The following is a 21,356-nucleotide window of genomic DNA, read 5'->3' on the forward strand; positions in this document are numbered from 1 at the left end:
AAACAGCCTGGTGTGGCACGTCGTGGAGTTGGCACATTTCGTGGGCAAGTTTTGGTTCCAGTCAGTTAAGACAAGGTTTGAAATCTCTTACTGACATGCCTCTGAGTTCTGTTGTGCTTGTCACCCCAAGTGCAATTACCCAGGCTATGCCACAACACTGAGCTTAAAACACATGGGCAGAAAGCCAAATTCTGCACTTAGCAAGCACTTTAAATAGAAAACTACAGCACAACTGACCTGCAGGTACCTTTCCTTCTATAAGGAAAGCTGGTGTTTCTAACTGCCTTAATTATAAATGCATTGATAAATACTGTTGTAGAATATTTATTCACCAAAATAATGTTAAGTCACAGCTTAATGTGATTGCTATGTACAGTTTGAGTTTTAGGCAGAATATAAAGCCTTTACCTTCTCTGACTTTGTTAACCTTGTGGAAATAGGTACTTAGGGCATTTACCAATGATACTGTAGCAACTGTGGCAGAGCACCAAGGTCCACACTAATAAACCATTGAGATAATTTCGTAGTATTTAAATATGTCTGCAATGCAGCAGTGGCACATTTGACCTGTCTCAAGCGCAGCAGTGGGGTTTGTTAGCAACAGCATGATATTTAACACCAGTTGTGAACTGACCCAGCTTAGAGTTGGTTTTGCAGCCCATGCTTAATCCCACGTTGCCATGGTTCAGTCACCACCTGTATCCGTGATAATGGATGCAAAGCCGGTACAGTTGCAGCTGTAAATCTCTTAAGTCACAGCAGTGAGGGCCATGTAGACAGAAACTTGGGAAGCTACTCTGATGTGGCTTCAGGTGCTGATGGTACAAAGATACTGGTAGCTTTGTTGGTGTTGAAACTTAACCAGACCTAGCTTAGTTGTTTCTGTTGGCTTATCCCATATTTTGTAAAATGTAAATTCTAATCAAAGTTCACGTTGTGATTAAAGTTGCAAAATCTTGTTTGTGTTTAAGATAGATGGACTGGAGGAAGAGGAGTGCTATGCAGTACCTTACTGCCATACTTTTACTATTGAGAAATCCCAGGAAATTTTATTGCAGCATCCTAAGACTTGGATGCCTACAGAGCTCAGCTGAATGTGCCGCTTAGTTTCATGGCTATCATGGCAAGAAAGTTTAACAGTTTAAGCCTCACTTAATTAAAACATCCATATTGCTATGGGGATTATCTACTTAGTAATTGCTTTATGGAGGTTCTTTGACCTTTTTTAGAAAAGATACGTGTATTGGTGCGCTTTTCAATGCCTAGATGAGCTCAGGAAATATTTTGTCACTTTGTTTCTCTTGGTAACAAAATTGGAGACTTCAATTACTTGAGTTATTGAAAGTGACAGCATAGGGGCATATGCCTGGTTTGGATGTTTACCTCTGTGATTGCCTCGGTGCTTTGGAATTTAAGCTATCAGACTTTTTACAGCTTTACAGGAGGTCTCACTGCTGAGGGTATAATTAAAATGAAGCTCTTCCTATGTCAGGAACTTGAGATTCTTAGAGATCCCAAAGGTCACTAAAAGTTAAAAAGCCACAAAAGCCAGATTTCAAAAATCACCGTTTCTGGCAACTGATTTCCTAGAAGTTGTGGTGAACGGAAGGGAAGCCCAAGATAGATGAGTTGGGTGCTGGTGTTGATGAAGTGGTTGTCTTGGCAACTGCAGTCACTTAAATATCCTGAGGAAAATAGCAAGCAAATGTTAAGATTGAGAAATGGCAATGGATTGACAGAAGAACTAGAAGCAATGAGCAGCTTGAGGCTTACACAGGGAGTTGAATATGACTGCTACAGCAAGTTGCTGGTTTTTTTGAGTGTTGTAACCCCAATGGTTCTTCACTTATAATGACAGTGTGCCTGGCTGCCTACTTGCTGCATGAGGCCAGATCTCTGGGGAGGCACCTTCCAGAGTATATTTATCCCCAAAAGGTGACTGATGCATGTGATGTGAATTCAGGTTCTACTGGTGTGCTTCATTTTGCTGCCCCACTGTTCAGTGTAGTCATACAAGTATTGCAGCAGAATCCCAGTGCAAAATAAAGCCCTCATGCAAGCAGGTACTAGTATGAGAATTGTATTCCTTGTCAGAGATAGCTGCTGGAGCTGCAGCTGTGTCTGGGATTGCTCTAGGTTTCTGTAGTGCTTTCCATAGTGAGAAATTGAGCCATCTTGCTATATGTGTTTTGCTAATCGTGATTGCATGCACCGATTTGTGGTTCTGTAGGAAAAAGCTGGTGAGTTCTAATCTTTTGCTTCTCTCATGAAGTACTTAATTCTGCTTCACTTCAGCACAAAAAGCACAGCCCAAAGAAAGCCCAACTGAGTAAAACAAGCAGAATTTGAGCCAGTTTTTTCCTGCTGCCACAAGCATATTTGTAACTGCCAACTATGAAAGGTATTTCTACAGGCGCTGAATCTTAAGCAGAACGCCAGGTGCTCAGAGAAGTTAATGAAGACTAGGTGTACTCTTTCTGCCTTTCATCTAATACTTGGTTTCTGAGCTTCTCTTTGTGTAGTAACTTGTGAAGAGTCACAGTTGAAAACTTCATTCAAATGGAAGTGAAAAACTTATAAGCTACTACTTGCTGCAAAGGCCAGCAAATAGTGAAAACTGCTGGTAGGATTAATTTCCTATCACATTTATTCCCTTGGTTTTTTTCTAGGAAAAATCCTACCCTGCAGATACAGGAACAGTCACAAAATCAATTTTTTTTTTTTATTTTTTTTTACCTGCATGTTTAAAAGCTACCTGGTTTTCGTGATAATGATCAGGGTACTAGGTGGACTTGATGTTTCTATGATACAAATCCAGCTTGGTGCTCTGGTTATTTAATTGAGTCATTTGACCATCTATTTCTGCTTAGCCACATTTTTCACCACAGGTGAAATCTCTGCTTTCTCTAATAGCAATGTAAGCCTGTGCTACAGCTAATAGCTGATTTACTTCTAAAACTTTGCCTAATTAGAGAGAAGTTTTCCTTGGCAAGTGATACCTGTTTCTGCAGCACTGAAATGTTAGAAATTGTGGTCCCTGGTGTAATGCAGATACTGATGATAGGTGTTTTATTTGTGGGTAGCTTTTGCTGAAGGAGCAATGGTAAAAATACCTATTTAGGCTTTTCCCCCTTCCTAGCGTATAAGTTTTTAAACTGTATTACATCTCCCTCTGACCCATCAAGGTTTTTTACTCTGAAAGTGCTAATCTGATACAGGACTTCTTAAGGCATCTGTAACTTCATCTGAAACCAATCAACAGACAAAGGTTGACAAATCATTTCTGAAAGTAGCATGATCTGTTTTAAATATTTCCTATCATTGCAAAGAATATTTAATTAAAAAGTGAGAGAGTATGAGATGAAACCCGAATCACCTTGTGTAATCACTTTGAATTGTGTGCTTATAGTGGTCTGCTCTGCTGTTAAGATCCACTATTTTTATCCTTCTATTTTCACTAGTTTAACAGCTAAAGTTCCAAATATGCCTGGTAATAATCAAGCCCACCCTTTTGTCAAAATGAAGCTTGATATAGGAGGTTTCATAAACTAGGCACTACTACTATATGGAGTAGTCTGAGTTGCCTGAAGCGAGCATATGGTAGCTGGCACTTCAGTGGAGATGACTTGGTAATTACAGCTCCTTTGTCTGAGTCCCTCTGCCATTTCATGGGGCTAATGGCAAATTAAGCTTTCTGTAGATGAAAGGAAAGCAGGCTGCTAAAAATATTTGGGTTTTGTACATCTTTAATTATTTTATTGGACTTGGACTAGAACGACATCTTGAAGTGCAAGGTGTGAGGTCAAAGTGGTCAAACTCTCCTGAAATGAATAATCCTGCCACTGGAGCAAAGCTTCTTGTGAACAGAGATCTTGATTCTCACAGCCCTTTTACAACAGGACAAGGCAAGACTATTAAGACACTTTTTCTTTTTTAGCTTTAGGTGGTAGCTGCTTACTGAAATCAGCAGAGAATTGCTTACTTAGGTGATCATGGTGATAGTCTGGATGTTTTGCTGTGATGATCTGACTCTGAGGGTGTCACATCAACTCCTGCGCCTTAAACGTCTCAGTTCTAGTTTGCATTGTAAGCACTTGTGAATATAAATCCGCTAAGGTTTGGCTTGAATTGCTTTTTTTCCAAGATAAATGTAATATACAGTTGTATAAGCTAACTAGAGGATCCTGAACCTGAGCAAGTGAAATCTAGTTTGATTTTGGTTTTTGTAAGCTGATCCTTAGTGCAATTTACTTGTCAGTTGCTAGAACAGTGGACACTGCTGCTCTGTGCTAAGCAAAACAATCAGAAAGAAAAAATGTATCTGTGATATAGTGGCTGACTTATACCACGAGATGTGGTATTCCTTTAATCCTTTTATAAACTGTTTTATCCTAGCTAATGCATTTGTGGGTGTTCTTATTACCCATACAATGCCTAATTCCATTTGAACTCTACTAAACTGTTGGCCTTAATGTTGCTTAGCAATAATTAGCAAAACACAGGTGGATTGTGTATTAACTCTAGATCAAACCTTCAAATTTTTTTTTGTGCTGACCTGTTATGCTTTTATGTTGGTAAGAATTCCACTGCTGAATGGCGGATGGGAACTCATCCAGATGGGTGCTTGAATCAGCCTCACTGCCAGCCCTTATCTTGGATCTTTTCTTGATTTTGTCTTTAAAGCTCGTATGTTGAGTTTCCACTTGACATGGCAGGCTTTTTAAGAATGTTGGATTGCCTCCTTCCCAAACTATGGAGTATGCTATAGGAAGCTTCACCTTCACTAAGTAAAAAAAGCATCTGTGTCCCTTTTTATGGAAATTTGAGATGAATTGCTGGATGTCATTCTGCTGTTTGCAATTTAACTATGGTGCTATTACACATGTTTATATACACAGTTTATAATAAAGGGTAAAGGACTAGTAGTAGTTGGTATTCAGATGTTTTAGATGTCTGATCTGGAGGTTATTTTAGATGTCTGATCTGGATGTTTTATAGCTTTGCTAGGATGCTGGAGAACCCCCATTTTGTGATTTTGATTCCATATTCTTCCTTTCTCAGATGTTTGTTGTAGACAAGTTTTGTTGTTCAAGGTCAAAGTTCCACTTAAAGTTAAGGAATAATGCAGGATTCTTAAATAGTCCCTCCTATGCTTTTGTAGCAATATTTTTATCCCATACATTCTTGCCTTGCAACTGTCACCATTTTAGAGCAATCTGTGGTAAGTAGGATAAAAAACTAAAATTGTACAGAGGTGCCTGAAGTGTCAACAACTTTAGTACTGAAGGGTGGCATTAAGGGCCAGCCCACTTATTTTACATGCCCAGCTTTGAAGTGAGACTTGGAGAGGTTCAGCCATCTTTTGTCTGGGAATAGCTGTGTACTCCTCAGGACTTTGGCCCTTGTAGGAAATTTAATATGTGGCTCTCAGCCAAAAGTACTGGAGGTGTATTTAGTTCCCACTGCAATTTAAAGGGACTAAACACATATCTTCCGGGTTTTTTTTTTTTTTGAGATAATGTAGTTATCAGGCTGTAAGTTTATATTGAGGAATCCTTTCTTTCCCTTGTTGAAATTTTGTGTGCTGGGCTCTTGGCTGCATACTGGGGTAAAGCCTAAACCCAGCCAGTGAAGGAACTTTCCTCTGTAGCTTAAGGTGCTCAGCTGGAAGGAGGGATTGCTCCTGTTTATCAGCTCACATGCCAGAGTGAAATGTTACTGATCCTGACAGTTTTTTCCAAGCTCTGTGCTATGAGCTGTCAGTCTCCTTTTGTTTTCTGGCTTGGGCATTTGCATTCCTGTCTGGACAGTGGCCTGATGCCAAGAGGAAGGCTGAAGCGAGCTATGCTTACTGCCCTTTAAGAGAGGGCATCCACCCAGAAGGTGAAGGATGCAAAAGTGCCTTTGGGCTAAATGCCCCAGTGCTAGCTGATTGAATAAGGTGTCCCAGTTCAGCTGATTTTTTTATTTTTTTTTTTTTTTAAGAAAATAGGACAATCATCTGAATGAAATGTGTAGTACAAGTGGTCACGTACAGGCTCTGAGTCAGCCTTGTACACAGAACTACTTGTAACCTTGAGTTCAGTATTAAATTCCCAGAGCTTGGTGTTCAGGGCATTTTGTTTCTTGTCACTTTTGTTGGGCAGGTCAGCAAGCACTGTTCAAAAGGAATGTAAGGAGAATCCTGGGTCTAGAACCTGGAGTTTTCAAGGATGCATCCCTAGTCTGCACTGACTCCTGAGATGCACTTCACAAGCACCCAGCTTGTCATGCTCACCCATGCAATGCTTATGGTGTTACTCCTGTTCTAGCAGGGTCCAGAAAATCAAAAGATAAAGACACTGCTTTTTAGGTGTCCATTTATTACTCTGTTCTGGAGAGTGCAGGATCTTCTTTTTCTCTTTAAACTGCTGTTCTTCTATTTTTGGAAGACACATCTGCAATAGAGATTGAGAAGGTAACCTCAAACAGTTCCTGTCCCATGCCCAGTGCCTAGTAATGTATTTGTGGCAGAAAATCTCTTAGTGCAACAGGAAAATTACTTAAAAGTTCACCCTTATGAACACTTTGTCACTGGCTAACTTTTTTACAATTCTTTTTCTGGTGAAGTTTTCTCATTAGTTTGCTGTAGTCAGTTGTCTCATGGATGAAGCTGTGATTTTAAAGACAACATTTCACACTGGAAGCACTTTCAATGTCCTATGATAACATGTACAAGAATGTCAGATCAGTAAGTGTTTAATTTGCAAATTGAAAATCTTGCTGTTGTGGCTTTTTGTGTTAAGCTTCTGGACTGTAAGGGTAATGAACTAGTGATGCAGGCTTCCATGGTCATTAATCTGTTCTTGTAATAGCTGTGTTTAAAGCTAACTGCTCACAGTAAAGAAACGAATGAGCTATGTGTTACCTTAGATATAATTAGATATGCTGCCTGGTATGTTTATTTTGGAGATTGGAGCAGAAGCATAAACCCTGATACAATACAGGCTGCAATGCTCAGTGCAGAAGCGGTTGTACAGGGAATGTGAGCTCTGCAGCACACACAGCTTAGTGCATGGTGTGAGTTACTCTGCACTGGATTTGCTGAGAATTCTTTTTTTTCGTGCCGATAGGAGAATCACAACATTTTAATCCTGGTGGCTGCATTAGTTATGTCTGTATGAGATCTGATGTCCATAGACTTAGTACCCTGAAAAGGTGGACAGTACTGCAGCAAACATGAAGGAAGTTGTGCATGTGTCATTGCTAGGATAGTCCTGAGGTCACTTCCCCAGTATCCAACTCCTCAGTTTTTTCCTCTGAGAAAGATCAGGGCTTTTGAACCTGAATTACTGTCCCAACTTGTCTATAGCCCTGTTGATATGGACTATAGACAGCCACGGAGTTCAGCCTTGGTTTCTCTGTAGGCTTTCTGTCTTGAAAAGATGACGTGACTTCACTGAGCAACACTAAACAAAAGTTAATTATGTGTATGTCTTCCAGGTACTTGTTTTAAAACATGTTGAAGCTATAAAATATACTGGATCCGCAAAGCTGCCATTATGCCTGCACTTAGCGCAAAGGCCATTTTGCCACCAGGAGAAAGTATTTTGTCCTACAAAGTCTAAATTGACTCAAAGGTTTTTGGTTGGTTTTCTTTGGTGTGATGTGGGGGTTTTTGTTTTGTTTTGGTTTTTAATATCATCTTTGCAAATAGTAGTCTAGTGTTAGTTTCAGCATCAGTCTTCTTTTTCTGCTTTCGTACATTGGTACGTGCTTTGAATGATGCCAGCTTGGGAAGAGGCTAACTGAAAATATTGCAGAGTAACTTGAGGAGCAGACAGTGTACTACTCAAATGAGGCTAACTTCTGTATAATGAGATTGAAGGAGAATGTTTTGAAACTCATCTCTTTTTACAGGAGGCAGTCAGTGCTGTTGGCTGCCTGGTACAATGTGTTAAAGGTACAATGTGTTACTGCTTGTATCACATCTACTGTGATGAGGCTGTGACTTGCTGTGCGCTCTTGATCCTGCAAAGTTAATCCAGCCTACAAATACAATCAGGAGTTTGTGACTCCTAATGAGCTGCAGAAATGATGGTTACTGTATGGTTCGTTGTATGCAAATAGATGTAAATTGGAGCCCTCTTGAAAGTTCTGCATACTCTGAAGGGTGGTGACACATGATTTTTGCTGAAACTGGTCTCTGTAAGAGTGGCTTCTGGTGATTGCTTGCTTATTCCACTCTTCCAAAAAAGTCAAACATGGTTTGTTAATAACATGCTCCAGAGAGGTGTATGTGCTGCTGAGGCTGTAATTCTAAAATGTGCATTATAAATCACGTAATTATGAAGTCTGGCCAAAAATTATTGGCTTGGCTGTCTTTATCACTAAACAAGCAAGCAGGTCACTAATTTAACTTGTTTAGATTATTTTTCCCTTCTGCCATTCCCCTGCCCTACACCTACACGCCAAGATGTTGAGTGTTAGAATGGGAAGGAAAACCCTGACTCTATTTTGTCTTCCCAAAGGAGAGAAGTACTGATAGAGTATATGTGTGCATGCATATATGGAGTATTCAGATTATCAGCAGAGTATTTAACACCTAAAGCCACAGCTGATGCTATACAGAACTGCCTCATGAGTCTTCTATAGGAAAGACAACACAGGCATTTGTGGAGGATTTCAGCAGTAGCCAAAGGCTCCTGGTTGGGATTTTTTCCTTTGCATGCAATCCCACACTTGCTCAGCCTTGGTGGTTGGTCTTTATGTTGTACTGACTGAACTGTTGACGCTTACCTATCTAAATAAAGGTCTAAAGGGTGTCTTCTTCCAGAATAAACCATTTAAATTATAAATTAGGGACATTCTGGCTAGTTTGTTATCTGGCTGCACGGTAGTGCCAGGAGGGGTGGGAGGAGGAACCTCTGTTTATGACTTGCACCACTTTGGTTTTTTTTCTTGCCTAGAGCTAGTTTGGGTGCTAAGTTGTTTTTAAGCAGTACTGCTGAGGATTTATCAGACTCAGTTGAGTATAAGAGATAGGAAACAACAGTTTATACACTTCAGATTTTGTGGTGTTCAAATGCTGGTGACAATCCTGCCCACACTGTCATAATTCAGCTGGTTCTTAATAGCCTGTTTGACGTAGTAATTCCAATTGCTGCTTTTGTCTGGATTTGACAACAGACTGAGTGTGGTGCTTGTTTGGGACCCTGAGCTGTCCTGCTGGGTGTGTAACTGGTAACCTGTTAGACCTCACTTGTTAAAAATGCTGTAAATCTAAACAAGCTCTGGGAGTGTTTTGGCATTGAGCTCCCAGTGCATTGCTGTTCCCCTCAGCAGCTGCTGTGCTACAGCTGCTTGTGCAAAGGCACAACTGTGCTCATGAGCATCCTCATGACTGCTGCTCCAAATGAGTGTGGTGGTGCAGAGAAAGCATGGAGGTAGTGAGCAAGATTGGTACTGAGAAAATACCTGATGTTGTTCAAGCACAGGTAGGGAAGGAGGGCATCTTCACTAATGAGAAAAAAACCAAACACAAGCTCAGGATTTTAGAGCTAATTTGAACTTAGGTCCATAGACGTTAATGAGGTAGTAGAGTGGATACTTTCTACCATGCTGGACAACTGTAACAATAAAGTTTACAAGGATGCTGCTTCCTCTTTGCAATACCTTCTTGGAATTGAAGTCTCCCTGCTCAACTGACAAGTCCAAACTGCATCTTTAATGTCCCTTTACAACTAATTTTCACCTGTGCTCAGCATCTTGTACCCCTTGAGCTTTCTCAGTGCTTTAATGAGCTCACTGTAACATCTTCTGTTGTTCCAAAGTGCCTTCTCACTGTTGACAGGCTCTTCATGCTGATATCCATGTGTTAGAAAAGTACGTGCTTCCATTTTCTCAGACCTGGGAGGAGATTAATAAAGCTTGGGAAGCAGGCTGTACCACTGATAGTGGGCACAAAGAATACAGAGTTTACCAGCCACAAGGACATTTGGCAGAACTCCCAAGATAAGGAAGAAACCAATAAAGTCAACAACTGAGAAATCGGCTCCAACTGGATATAAAGTAATTCTGCAAGGGAAGATTAGGACCACCAACTCATGGACCACTGGCCCGAGGAACCCACTGACTCAAAAAAAGAGAGTTGCTTTTATTAGTCTGTGTGCTCTGAGAAGTAAGGGAGTAATTTAACTAATAGAAGATAGTATACTAACTAATGAGGCAGCTCTGTAACTTGTAGCCAGTGAGCATTAATGCCTTCGTTTGTTAAAATATATAAATAATGAAAGATTTTGATAGTTGTTGTACTGGCTTTGTGGATTCACCACAGCCCCCATTTCTGTGCAGAACTGTAAATAAATAAAATACCTCATCTCTGTGTGGACATCAGCTTCTTGCACAGTGGGTTAGAGAAACTACTTTGGGACAATAACACTACAGCACAGTGAAGCTTACTGCATGGAAAATGAGCTTGAAAGAATCTCCAGACTGGACTTTGGCACTAATATGAGTTTACTTCCAAACAGTTGATATTTGAATCAAACTGCCATATTTTAATGTATTGTCCTTTCCAATACTGATTTATGTACAAGATCACAATTGCTTCTGTCTGCTCAGTCCACTGGTTTTGTCCTTGATACTGCCTGGTAGGTTTTAATAAAATACTTAAGACAGCTGAACTTGCTATATGTGTTTTGATGGGGAGGAAAAGAACAACAAAAGAAAGGCTTTAGATATGATTTGGTCATCCACTGTAAATTAATACAGGCATTTGTGCAAAGAGTTAGTAGCAAATGCAGATAAGATGCTGAATGCAGAGTGGCAGCCTGTCTGCCTGAGAAAGACACCAGAGGCTCACCTGAGGTCTCTGCAGAGTGTTTTGACTAAAAGAGTACAGCTTAGTACTCCTGATCTTTAATGTTAGCAGGAAGATAGTTCTCAGTTAACCTTATGTATGTTAATTTTCCCACGGCCTTTTTTTATTTAGCATTATGACAGTTTGAGAAGTACCAGCTGAACTGTGTAACACATAAAGAAATAACACTGGGATAAATATGTCTCTCTGAAAGCAACCTCTGAGAGGAATCCAGAGTCTTAAATGCTGACTTCTGGAGTGTGGGTAGTCGGTTTGGTGTCTTCTCTGAATCCTTGCTGTACAGACAGCTGAGTGCTTCAAGGCTGGGAAGTGACAGACTAAAATGGCACACACAGTACTTAAAATAAATTAGGATTTTAGATTATTCTAGGTGATTAAGACCAAGTTAGTGATCAAATAGGTCAGTTGCTGAAGTCTAATAGCTGTCAAGACATCAAATTTAAAAGTACTACCAGGTAAAAAATAATTAAAGTACCATGTAGAAAACATTCAATCTGATGCTTTTTGTTTTACATTTGGGGGACAGGGTAAATGTGTTAATGAAATTAAAGAAGTTTTCTTGAGTTACATCAAAAGGGGTGGCAGGGTGGTTCCAAGGAAGTGAACTGATTGATCATTTACCTTGTGATATTGCTTACTCCTGTACTTTGTGTGTAAGTGAAGTGGGTTTTATGCTGATGTCTCTGTAAATCCTGTGTGGTAAGCAGGGTCTGATGACCTAGTAAAAACATTACTGAGATGGGAGTGCCCTGGGTCCCCAGACATACTGTGCTTCTGCATGTGCAGTTCATGCTCCAGATTCTGTGGAGGAACTGCTGCTCTGCCATGCAGGCATTGCTTACCAGTTGTGAAAATGCTGGTTATTAGAGTGGGATTGCAGACATTTTTGCCGTAGTACACAACTTGAACCAAGCAGCTGCAGCTGGTTTCCTGGGATACCAGAGCAGGAGCCATGAACAGATTAGATGTTGTTCCCCTTCTGCTCTTGGACTCATTGACTGGCTTGTCAGTCTTGTCTAATCAACTTAGATTGCAGGTTTGTTTGAAGTGTACCATATTTGGAAGGGATTAGCAAAATCAATATGATGTAATTTATTTTGTCACACATGAAGCTGAAGCCTGGTGATGCAGTTAAAGGGAAGAGTCTTTATCTGCAAGGTTTCCCTCTGCTTTCTGTGGTAGGTACAGGGCATCTACTTGTGTAGCTCTCAAGTACCCTGTTAGGAAGGTTAAGGATTCTTGGCACTGCTGCATATTAATGTCAATGCCTGTCTTAAAATGAGATAGGAGATAACTTGGTAAGCCTTCTGATATTTTTTTTAATACCTAAATGAGTTAAATGATTTCTTCTTGCTGTACTGGTGCTGAAAGTTGGCAAGCTGACCTGAGCACTTCAAATATCAAAAAGTCCCTTGGAAAGCAATCTTTTTTAGAGCTTTTCTTTTGACATAGTGAATACTGAATGGTAACCTTCAGAACAAAACTTGCGTAGTTTCTGTAACAGGAATTTTTAGGAAATCTCTTCCTATTTGTGGTGGTAATTCCTTGGGGTGGAGAGGATAACTTCTCTGAACTTCAAAGTATAGCATGCTAATTGGAAACCCTGTTGGGTGTCTAGAATTGCAGGCTGTTTGAGCGACAGATCCTTATACTACTGATAAGCCTGGCTTGGTTTGAAAACATATATTTAATGTCGGTGGTGGTGATATTGGACTAAAGTTAATCAACTTTAAAGTCCTTCAGCAGCATTGTGGCTAAGAAGGGAGGAGACTGAGCATAAAGAAATATGTAGCTAAAGGTACCCTGCTTAGGATCCTCTCTGAGAAATTTTTTTCACTTCCTCTGTTTCTAAATTGGAGTTGAAGTGAAAACATAAATAATTGATGCCATAAATACTATATGTGAGTTCTGCTACTTCCTGGGATAGTAATGGCTTTGATTTCCTCTCCTAAATTCACATGACAGTGATAAATGTGCTGTCTGCTTCTCCAGGAGGTTTCAGAAAGCACCAACTTCTGCTGACCTAATTGGTGCCAAAAGTGATAATTAAGTTTCTAAAAAGCTTTGGAGGTAGTCCTATTAGAGTAGGTATTCATGACTGTTCTGATAAGTGGGTGCAAAGTGGGAGTTAAAAGGGATTCTCTCATCATTGTGTGATTGCTTAGTATTGCTGTGCAGGGGAGGAGAGCTCTGCTGCTACTGCGAAGCATCTTTGTAGTAAGATGTTCCTATTGATATGTAAGCATTGCTTCTGGATGTTTTCAGGTGCACGGAAGTGTTTTGTAAGAAAAAAAAACCACGAGGGGGTTGGTTTTGTTATTGTACTCCAAGACATATGTCCATTCATAAGAGCAGTGTGATTGGTTTAATTAAATATAACAAGGTCAATATGATAGTACTTGTGCGAACTTTAAAATGGGCACTGGAGATGTTCCTTGTCCATGGGTCTGGAGCATAAGAAAAAATGCTGCCATGTCAGGAAACCACTTTGTACCTTAAAGTTTAACAGTTACTATGTTTTGGATGTTTGCCTTTATAAAAAGTAAGTTTGTTGGTAGTATGGTGTGATCCTCTGCTTCCAGTAGAAAAGTTAAAATCCAAGTAGTTTTGGACATCTGCAGGATACTCTTTGTTGCACCAAATCCATCAATATTGGCCATAGAACAGAATAATGCTGAGTGGGCAAGTGTAATGGTAAAGGTCAAATGTGCAGAGATGTTCAGAGACAGTTGTGCTGCTTGGCTGAGCTGTTTGTGTGCCTGATGCATAAAATGTGCGATGGAATGCTGAGGTCTACCTTGAGAGTGGTTTTGTGAGTGCATGTTACACAGGTCACCCAACACCCTGCTTTAGCGTACTTTGTAGGAATCAGTGGGGCTGCTCCTAAGGTGGATAAACATTTTCACAGGGCCCGTTAAGGACTGGAGGGGTGTGGAGGCAAATTGTCTGGATCTGGAAATGCATAACCCTTTCAGTACTGCAAAGAAGACCCTTGGATCTGATATTTTACTCCTCAGACTGTTGTCAGTGCCACTGAAGGTCGCTGCTGTTGCAGTGTCTGATGGAGACAGTTTTACTCATCTGAAAATGCTTTTCCTTGGAGGCAATAAAAACTGGGCCAAGGTGGGATAGGAGGGACTGAGCAGCAGCTTTAGTAAATAATACTGGATGTCCAAGAATAGGAACAAAAGGATCTTTGTGGTTGATATTTCTGGCAGGCTGCTTGGAATGAGTTCATGCAGTTTTCCCCTCTCTCCAAGACCCTTATATTTCAGGTACTCCCCCCATGTGTTTCTCAAAACTCCTTGAGGTGCATAACCTGGGATTTTTTTGTGAGCTGTTGTGTGCTGGTATTGCCCCTTGTATGGCTAGATACTTCTAAAACTAAAAACTCATAACATAAAGCTTTTCTTAGGCCAAAATTTCCATCCTGTAGCTGTTCTTGTAGAGAAAAGCAGCTGAGAGCAGCATAAACCAGCTACAGGAAAACAGTTGACTCCTGTTGGTCACCTTGTGGTGCTCTCCCGTCCCAGACAATGCTGTGATCTCCCCCCAAATCTGCCAAGACATACAGAGCTCCTAAATGCACATCACTGTATGCTTGTTCCATGGTAGCATTTGCAGAACTCTGTTTTTTTCCCCAGGAAATTAGTTCTTTGTAGAAGTAAGACTCTAACCATGTAAAAGTACAGCTTTGTAAGCAACATAAGTGTAAAGAAATTCTTTGTCTTTCAGTCATTTTGCAGTATAATTTTCATCCAGAGGTCTAACATAGCAACATAGTTTCCTATATTTATAATTTGAATAATGCTTACTATTTAATACATTATTTTCTAGGCATAGGAAACCTCAAAGACTGTACTCTTTTTATTTCATTATATCCAGGCCTTCTGAAACAAGCCCTGACAATTGGCAGTTACTATAAATATATTGATCATATGTAGAAGGCTTTGAAGTTATTCTGCAAGCAGTTGTATAACTTCTGGTAGTATTTGAGAAAATAAAAATCAGCACCTGTTCTATTAATTATTTCATTTGGGGGAAAGTCTACTTTGCACATCAGGAGTGTAGGGAAGATAGAGACCTGTGTTTGCCAGACAAATTTTTCGGCTGCTAAAAAGCAAACCTCTGAAGTACTTTGACAGCGTCTAGCCTGCAATTGTTGCAAAGTGCTGAAACAGCATTAACATTTTCATCTGAACCTTGTAACTACAAACAAAAGCTGGCTGTTTCATTCAGTGCTTGATGCCAGATGCTCCAGTTCTTTAAGGGCTCATACTGGAGCCTAAATGGTATGCGAGTTGATGCAGCCAAATTGCCAAATGTGTTTTTTTTATTTTCCTTCATGCTAGGCTAAAGGAAGTGTTGCATCAGTACTAGTGCTTACCAAAAAGGATAACGTTACAGGGCCCTCTGAAGGAGTGGAAGCACCTTTCCAGTTATGTGCCACATCAATGTGGCTGCAACAGGTCACAAGTTTGGAGAAACTCCACAGTTAATGGCACCTGCTGGACTTGCCAATGGAGTTCAAACAGAACTGCTTCCAGCTGGTATTATCAAAGTTCATGCTCTGGAAAAGTCCTTTTACAACAACAAAACATTCTCCATTGCAGTTACCTGTGGAAGATACTGCTCTAATGTCACTGTAAAGTTGCTCAAAGGATGTGTTTCTGCAGTGCAAGGCTTACACATGCTTGCCTTCTATGTGCATAGACACAGTTTATTTTAAAATAGTGGTCTGCCTGTGTCAGTATAACTTACTGGAGAAAACTGGTGGCAGCACTGCTCCCCATTCTAGAAAACTCTAAGAATTCTTGAAGTCATGACTTGGGAGGGGTACAATTGGGGATTATAAAGCCACGCGTTACGCTAAAAAAGTCAAGAGAGGATGACGGTTTACTGTCTTGCCTAATTTAAGAATGAATGTGCATTAAATGGAACTACCGAGCAAGTCAAAATGAAAGTGGATTTTTTACACAGTATGTAGTTAAAACTGTAGAAATAATTGCCACAGGATGTTGTATCTGCTTCCCTGCAAAAAAATATTAGTCTGAGAGAGATTAAACAAGTTGTTAGGATATCCTTCTGTTAAGTTTTTCCACTAAATGTTGCCTACAAACAGAAAAGGTCAAGAAGTATGGTTCCCTTATTGAATCAAGGCAAGGTAAAACTTGTAGGTAGAGCACTACTGAAAACATCCTGCTTGGTCCCAAGTGTGTGTGTCTGGCTTGCAGGTCACATTGTTGGTAACTTGACTGGGATTCATGTAACTGTAGGCTACATGAATGCCTTACCCTTGAGCATCTGCTAATTTATAATCACATCTACTTTATCACCACTAGAGGCTCCTCCAAGTCATGCTTTGGATTCATTTCTGTAGCAGGAAGCAGTTTATGCTCTAGGTAGCATGCAGATGTCTGAATCTGTCACTGTAACACCTCTTTACAAGCAGTGAATTTTAATAGTTTTTTAATATCAAAATACAGCCATTCTCTTGCTACTGTGGCTGAATTCAAATAATCTGTTTGAAATACTTACTGAGTATTAACTACTGATGAACCTTAAAGCATCAGCACCGAGAAGCTTGTGTTACTTGCTGGTAGGTGGAAAAAACAGTCACAAAAATACTTAATGGTCAGTGAAGGTAAATAATTTTGTTTTAACATGAACATATTTTATCCTAGTGTAGATAAGACTTTAATTACCAGCACAAGTTATTTTATGGTTTGCAGGCCTCATTGTGTAGCTGGGGTAGGTTTACCATTACAGGGCTGTACTTATAAAACACTGATGACTTTTGCTGCAAAATGCTTATTTTACTGCATTGTAATTTGATAGAGTGTATCAGGTACACTGTGTCTTATCTAACAGCCTAACAACATGAAGACTTAAGTTTTCAAGAATTAATCTGATCAGACAGGAAAGAGTATCGTCTTGGGATTGTCCAGCTTATAAATATGGGTGAATTGTCTGTTCTTGCCAGTCTTAGGATTTGGTAGTCTTGGCTTATTCCATGCACTGTCAAGTCTAGTGCTTGCTCAGTATTAGTTTTTTGAAGATGTGTGGGTATCATTTTTCTCTGGATGGAATAAGAGAACCCAGTTTCCAAACTGTCTGTATGGATGCCGCATTTTCTGAGTGTGGAAGCGTGCTGGAGGACTGCACCTGAGCTATCAGACACAGTGTGCATTCTTATAAGTGGTCTCTGTATCACAGATAATTACACATGATGATGTTGTTATTGAGAAAGTGGAGGAGCTTTTAGATGAGTCTTTGCAGGAAGGCAAGATCCCTTGTTTCTGAGGAGGCTTCAACACATGAAGTTGCTATGAGGCTACTGGCATGCACTTGCAAATGTTTTGGAAGATCATATTTTGTCTGTTTCTCTAGCATTCAGGCAAACATTTAAGACCTTAAAAAGCAGTGCTGAAAAATAAGTTATCCAAGAATCATAAGAAGGTAGATATCCAAAGAGTCTAAGTAGAAAATGATGTCTCACAACAGAAAATTTGTTTGGTCTGGAAGTACTTTTTTTTTTTTTCCTGAAATATCACCAGTTCCTACAAATATTTATAAATGCAGCACATCTTGCAAAAGCTTTTGCTGTCAGCCTGATACTGCAGTTCATCTTGTTGCTCACCTTAGACTGGCCTGTTTTTTTTCCCCATTGTTGGGTTTGGGGGCTTTTTTTCAGCAGCATTCCAGTTCTTACTAAGAGCAGACTGTAGACCTACCATAGATCTTGTCTTATCTTTGCTCTTATGCCAGTCATGCATGATCTGTCACACAAATTTCTTCTAAAGTTAAGTCAGAAATGACACTTTGAATCAAAAGCAATATCTATGACATGCTTAAATACAGGAAGAAAAATGAAATTAGTTCTAATTCCCCTTCAGATCCTTTCTTTGTACGGGCAGGAAATAGTGCATAATATGAGAGCTACTTTAAGGGCTGCTTTTAGTCGCACAGTTGAACAACTTTCCTTTGACTTTCCTACAAGTTGCATCTTTGTCCAAGTGATAAGATCCCTTTCCTCTAGTCTCATCTTACACCTATCTCATTAATTTTTTGCCTTGACCTTAATCCTCTTAACCTGTGGTTGGTGTAAGTGGTTCTTCCTGACTGCTACTCTCACCTGGTATACCTTCAAACTTAATAGTTCCAATAATTAAATTAATATTATTAATTAAATAAATTAATTAATATTAATCCAATAGTTCCAATTAATCAAATTCAAGCTTGAATTTCAGGGCTGTGTGTTCTTGTACCAAGCTTGTTTGACTGCAGTAGTTCTGCTTTTATAAGTATAAATGATACCTTAAATTATGCTGCACTGCAGATGACTCAACCTGCTTTGCTCCCTTTTGCTGGCTCTTTCAGGAGATTTTTTTCAGCAAATTGAGGTTTCTGGCTTTATCTGGATGTTGTATTAGTAATTGACATGGCAGCTAGTTTGAGCATAGGTAGAAATCTAATGCTAGCCTTCACTTCAGTGTTGCACTTTTCTCTTGTATATCCATAGTAAAGTAATACTGGTTGTTATGCTGTGACCTCCAAATCCTCTGGAGCACAAGGCAGGGGTGAAAAGAGGTGAAGAATGACAGAATGCTGAATGCCTCTTTAATTTGGCTCCTCACTAGCAAAAAAAGTCCACCCAAAACCTATTACTGTAGAAAGAATAGCCTGTGGAGCAAGGGATGTCTTTGTATCAGCTAATGCATTTATCCAAGCTAAAACTTTGTTTGGTCTGGTTGGAGCAGCCCATAATGATAAAGCTGACAGGTGCATCATGCAGTAATGTGAAAATTTGCCTTTGTGTCTCAGATATAAGCTTCTTGCTAGCAAATACTTCTATTTAGAAATAAGGTATTTCTAAATACCTTCTGACACAATGCTGGCTCCTGCGGTGAGCTGGACGATGCTGGGCAGGAGCCAGCTGGTGGACGCGTATCAGACTTCACTTGTGCAGGATCAGAGACACTTTTCAGATGGGTGGTACACTGGGCGGGGCTATGCATAATACAGTTGTGTGACTGTAGGGTTATACATCTACACTAACACATTGCTGATTGGGTCTCCACACTTGGAGATGGTGCTGCTGATTTAGCTGCTTGCTTGGAAGCAGTATAGTCCAGCAGGCTTGCTTGCTGCTGCTCAGTGTGCCTAGATTTACTGCCTGTGTCCAGCTCAAGCAGGAGAGCTTGTGATCAGTAATGCAGTGGCTGAAAAACAAGTGACAAAGCTGCTAGAGTGCCTAGCTGCCTTCTGCATGGCAGCCAGCATAGATAAGGTTTCAGCTGCAGTTCCTGAGTGCTGCCATTCACCTTCCAGATGCCTTATTTAAAGGAAGTCTGCTGGTATGCCAGCTCAAGAAGTCTCATCAGAGAGCTGCTGCCTGCCATGCTGGGAAAGGCAAAGTTGTGTAACACTGCAGCACAGTGCTAGGGTTTACACTTGAAATGCTATAAATATGCCTTTCCCCTTGCTGCTTATGAAAGAGGTGACTGCATCAAGACCTGCCCTGTGTTTTTAGCAGAACATGTGATGGGCTGTCCCTTGAGAAGAGCTTTCCTCTTGCATCCAGCCTGGCTTGCATAGGAAGAGAATCAAGGCAATTAGTCATTCACTGACTCATGAATGGTACTTGTTTAAAGAATTGGCTAAAAATAGTGAAAACAGGCTGAAGGAAAGGATGTTCTCACACTGAGCTAGCTTGGACATATCTTCACACAGCAGATACAAATGTTATGGCTTGCTTCACAGAGCATACAAACCATCTGCTGTGTTTTGGTAAAGATGCAAAGTTGGAATGAATAGGTGAGTTCACAGACACTCTGTCCAGCATTATTGAAAATTGGGATGTGTTTTTACAGGAATTAATCACGGAACCTTGAGAGTTTGGGAGGGACCTTAAAGGGTAATCCAATCCCAACCCCCCTGCTGTGGGCAGGGACACCTCCCACTAGACCAGGTTGCTCAAAACCTTATCCAGCCTGGCCTTGAATACTTGCAGGGATGGAGCATCTACAGATTTCTGGGCAACCTGTGCCAGTGTCTTGCCACCCTCGCAGTAAAGAATCTTCTCCTAATATCCAACCTCAATTTCACCTCTTTCAGTTTGTGCCCATTACTCTTTGTTCCATCTATAGTTCCTGATGATGAGTCCCTCTCCAGCTTCCATATAGACCACTTCAGATACTGGAGAGTTCCTCTGGGGTTTCGATAGAACCTTCTCTTTGCCAGGCTGAACAGCCTCAACTTTCTCAGTCTGTCTGCATAGGGGAGCTGCTCCAGTTCTCTCAGCAACTTTGTGGCCTCCTCTGGATTTGCTCAAGCACTTCCATGTCATTCTCTGTGCTGGGGTCACCAGAACAGTATGCAGTAATCCAAGTGGGATGTCACAAGAGTGGAGGGGAAAATGACGACCCTTGACCTGTTGGCCACAATTCTTTGGATTTATCCCTGGATACATTTGGCTTTCTGGGCTGCAAGTGCTCACTGCCAGCTCATATTGAGTTACTTATCAACCATCACCCCCAGGGCTTCTCTGCCAGGCTGCTTTCAATCACCCACTTCTCTGTGGGTGTGCCACAATCCAGGTGTGGGACCTCACACTTTGCTGTGTTGAACATTATGAGGTTTGCAGAGTCCCACCTCTCCAGCCTGTCCAGGTCTCTCCAGGTGGCATCCCTTCCTTTCAGAGCATGATTGCACTACAGAGCTTGGTGTCCTCAGTGGATTTACTGAGGGTGCCCTCAATCCCACTGTCAGTCAATACCACTGATAAATTACCAGGATAAGTCTGAAGTATATCATGCTGTCTTGCAGTCAGCCGTTTCATAGATGTGCCTGTGTAAATCTGCTTCAAGGAAACATTAATTACTCATCCAGTAAGGGTAAATTCCAAAATGTGAGATTGAACAAAATATTAAAGATGTCATAGTCTAATTCAATTCTTACTAAAAGAGACAGTTTTTTGGACCCTGAAGCCTGGCAAGGAGAGAGAGGTGCCCAAAATAACAACCCTCTATGTATGTAATTAGAGGACTTCCACACATGATGCCAGAGATACCAGTAATGTACCATGACACTTTGTATCAACAGTTTCAAATATTCCCACCACTACTCCAGCAAAACTAATTGGTTTTACAAATGGAAAAGATGGAAAATTGCATTATCTGAAGTGGACAGAAACAGTTTCTAGAATAGTTATGCTTGTGTGAGAGCTTTATCTGTTCAGGTACCAGCATGCTGAGTTATATGTACAGTAGGGTATTTCAAGTCCCAGCTTCTACTCTGAAGCAAAGACCTAATGGGAGATGTGTGATTTGGTTTAAACTTTAGATGTGGTGTCCCTCAGTATCTCTGGCTCCTTCAGAAAATACCAGGCTGCGCAGGGAAAATTAAGTTTCACACCATTTGGAGTTATTCTTCCTATTTTGTCTAAATGGGGACATCAGCATGTTTGTACAGATCTAAATAAGAACCGAGTCAT

The 21,356-nt window shown here is 40.5% G+C and overlaps 1 protein-coding gene across 1 annotated transcript in view; it reads left to right on the forward strand.

Moving 5' to 3' along the window:
- The window catches only part of UBE2R2 (ubiquitin conjugating enzyme E2 R2), a 54,460-nt gene that overhangs the window by 12,175 nt on the left and 20,929 nt on the right, over positions 1-21,356 (forward strand). The gene's annotated exons all lie outside the window — the stretch shown is intronic.

This window comes from Zonotrichia albicollis, chromosome Z, assembly GCF_047830755.1.
Source record: "Zonotrichia albicollis isolate bZonAlb1 chromosome Z, bZonAlb1.hap1, whole genome shotgun sequence".
Taxonomy (NCBI): Eukaryota; Metazoa; Chordata; class Aves; order Passeriformes; family Passerellidae; genus Zonotrichia; species Zonotrichia albicollis.